This window comes from Cebus imitator, unplaced genomic scaffold (assembly GCF_001604975.1).
Source record: "Cebus imitator isolate Cc_AM_T3 unplaced genomic scaffold, Cebus_imitator-1.0 Scaffold85, whole genome shotgun sequence".
NCBI lineage: Eukaryota > Metazoa > Chordata > Mammalia > Primates > Cebidae > Cebus > Cebus imitator.
The window spans coordinates 607,837-611,308 of NW_016107400.1; the positions used below are offsets into that span (position 1 = coordinate 607,837).

The window sequence follows — 3,472 nt, forward strand, 5'->3', positions numbered from 1 at the left end:
CAGCCTGGATGACAGCGAGACTCCATCTCAAAAAAATAAAAATAAATAAATAAATTGCAGCTCTGTGTATTCAAGACACTTCTGGTTGAAAGAAAAAAAAAAAGGAATAAATTCCAGCTCCACCTTTTTCTAACCATGTGGTTTTGGTTAAATTACTTAATATGTAGATCCTCATTGATAATGTGGGAATAATAATAGTCAGTTTGCTGGGTTGTGAGGATTGGAAATAATACTTGTAAAGTGACAGAGTCTGATACGTATACATGACCGTATTTTTACTTCACTTTTCCTTATGATATTCCTTGTTTGAAAATACAAATTGCTCAGAAAAACTCTGGGATTTCTCAATAGAATCTAAAGGCTAAGAAAATTGTCACTAGACATCAGTTAAACGAAAGATTAGAGGCCAGGCGAGGTGGCTCACGCCTGTAATCCCAGCACTTTGGGAGGCAGAGGCGGGTGGATCACAAGGTCAGGAGTTCGAGACTAGCCTGGCCAATACGGTGAAACCCCGTCTCTACTAAAAATACAAAAATTATCTGGGTGTGGTGGCGCGCGCCGATAGTCCCAGCTACTCAGGAGGCTGAGACAGGAGAATCGCTTGAACCTGGGAGGCGGAGGTTGCAGTGAGCCGAGTCGCGCCACTGCACTCCAGCCTGATAGAGGGCAACTCCGTTTAAAAAGATTTTTTAAAAAAAGGATTAGAAATGAATATTATGTTAATGACAAGGCATTGTAGCCCACGCTGGCTGCATGCCTTCGCTCACTAAAACCTCACGCCAAGCTGCGTTTCTGGGCTGAGAAAATCAGAGTTCCTCAAGGTGAAGTACCTTGCTAAAGGTGCATGGGGGAAAGGCGTGGATTTTTGCTGAGTCATTATCATTCTATCACAGCCTTCCTCAGCAGTTTCCTTACCTTCCTGAGGGGAAGCAGCTAGTCCTAGGGGTTTAGACTGGAAAGTGCCAGAGTGAGTGGGACAAACATGGGTTTTTAGGTCCCACAGACCCGGCCTCTAATAACTCCCAGCTGTGGGACCCTGAATAAGTTCATGACCCCTAGTGGGGCTGGGTGTCTGCAATGATGAAGTGGAGAAAACCATCACCTCCTCACAGACTGATGAGAGAGGCAGTGAGACATGAAAGCCACCTTTCAAAGTTTTATGATGAAATGAGTTCAGCGATGTTAAGGGACTCGCTCAAGGTCACCAAGCCAAATCTTGACCCAGCTAAGCTTGGACCTGGACCCTTGGGCGCCTCTAGCAGAGTTGTGTGATCAAAGTAACCAGGAGCAGTCCACAACCTGACTTCGGGGAAACGACGCCTCCTATAGGTCCCAAGGCTCCGGCCGCCCCAGCCCCGCCTCCGGGAGCCTCAGCTCCGCCAGGGGGCGCGCGCGCGGAGGCCGCACTCGAGGCCGCCGCGCGCCTCGCTCTTCTCTATGGTGACTCGGGCGCGGCGGGAGCGGAGGCGCGCTCCCGAGAGGGGGCGGGGCCGAGGCAGGGGCGGGGCCGTGCGAGGGGCGGGAGCGGCCGGGCCAGGCCGGCTGGGGATGGGTAGGGTGGGGGCCGACTTCCTGGGGCCGCCCGTGAGGATGTCGCGACTGCCCCCGGGTGCCCCTCAGCCCAGGAGACGCCGCCGCGGCGGAGTCCGCAGCCTCCCTGCCTGAGGCGTCCGCGGCCGGTATCCGGCCCCTCCCCTCGCTTCCCCTCCCAGGTGCTGGCCGGGCCGGCGGCCGCAGCAGGTGAGGAGGCGGCGGCGGCAGCGCTGGGGGCCGTGGGGCGTCCGGCCTGGGGAATGACGGGAAGCGGGGCGCTCGGGTGCCGCCAGGCTGTGGTCTGGGGGCTCCTCCTCTGTGTGGGGCGCGGCCTGGGACTCTCCCTGCCCTACAGGGGTGGGGGAAAGCCCCTTCCTTGCTGGAAGTCTCCGCCTTGAGAGCAGCCCACACCTGTCCTTTGAAAAGTCCTCTCAAAGAAAGCGTTTCACCTGTGGGGTCAGTAACAGGAGACGTGCGTCTTCGGCTATGCCCAAGCGCCCTGCAGACCGGCAGGTCTAGTTGGCTTGTGGGGAAAAGATAGATGCCTCTTTGTACGGCAGAGGAAACTGAGGCAGGTCCGCGGCGGCCTGCTCACCCCCTTTAAAGGACAGCCGGTCCCTACCTCCGCCTTAGACGCAGGCGGCTGGAGGAGGGAGGTTTGGAGTTTGGAGGTTGGATGGAGAAGTTTGGGAATGCGGCTCTACCCCTAGGGTCCACTGTTCCCTCGCTTGGGAGTTGTCCTCTGTTCGCGATGTGTGTGAGGTCGCCACTGTGTGGCAGCGGTCAAGACCGAGAGGGAAATGGGGCCTCTCTTCAGCCGGCTGCCCAGGAGACATTTGACCAGACATGGGGAAGTCTGGCGAGACCAGGGGAGCCAGAGCCTCCGCTGGCATGTCTGCACATGAATTCAGGCTGGCAGAAGAGACAAACAACAGCGTATTTTCTCCTTTTTGTTGGTCTGTCATTTGTTCTAGGGGGGAAAAACTGCTTGTGTAATGAAGAGTGCACCGTGCACTCCCTATCTACCATAAGGAAGGATTATTGTTAGCTTGGAAATAGGGTTTTACCCACAACTATCACTTTGCTCCCTGGTTAAAGGCCAGAGTGACGTGATGAGCAAACATCCCGGGGTGCCTGTGGCCTTCTAAGAAAGCAGCAGTAAGTTCCTTATGCATCCCTTTGATTATTGGTTTGGAGGCAGAGAGACTTCCTGTTACCACTGTCGCTGCAACTGTTTGGGGTGCCTAATCGTTCTCCCAGTGACAGTTCGATTTACTCATATGTGGGGTGGGCTGCCCATTTATTATACTATTCTTCTAGGAATGGGAGTAGGCAGGGGACAAGGCACTGGGCTGAATTTGTGTAGAGTTCTAGGGCTGCAGCCTAGCCGTGACAGTTCTTTCTCTTCAGGGGATTTCAGATTTGACAACTTCTTTATCCTTTTCCCTGATTGCATTCTCTTTCACGTTCAAGGAAATAGATGATGGCAAGGGTTTCTGAACTTTATATTTACTAATTCTGAATTTTACAGTACAATTCATAAGTTACAGTTTATTTAGAGGTATTCTTAAGTTTGAAAATTCTTGGGTATTGTGCATAACAATTGCAGATGGATGTGGCGGGGCTAACTAATCTTCATGGTGATTGAAGAAAATGTTCATGTAATCTAGGACACATTCATTTTAATATCCATCTAATTACAAAGACCAGCCCATCAAAAACTTTTATATTGGTCAGGTAGACAGTTGTGATACCTTGTTTACATTGGGATCAAGAGTTGTAAATACTCTAAATTGACCAGTTTAACCAACTGCCAAAATAACATGCACAAAAAGAGAAAGCTCTTCTCAGAAACCGTAAAAATTGGTTTATTTCTTTCTTTTTTTTTTTTTTTTGAGACGGAGTTTCACTCATGTTACCTAGGCTGGAGTGCAATGGC

At 51.5% G+C, this 3,472-nt stretch overlaps 1 protein-coding gene across 1 annotated transcript in view; it reads left to right on the plus strand.

Moving 5' to 3' along the window:
• The first annotated feature begins 1,521 nt into the window (after positions 1-1,521).
• RFFL (ring finger and FYVE like domain containing E3 ubiquitin protein ligase) overlaps positions 1,522-3,472 on the plus strand; it is an 87,328-nt gene continuing 85,377 nt past the window's right edge. Inside the window, exon 1 of the mRNA XM_017534231.2 lies at positions 1,522-1,740. The gene's annotated coding sequence lies outside the window, so the exon portion shown is untranslated. The remainder of the gene's footprint in view (positions 1,741-3,472) is intronic.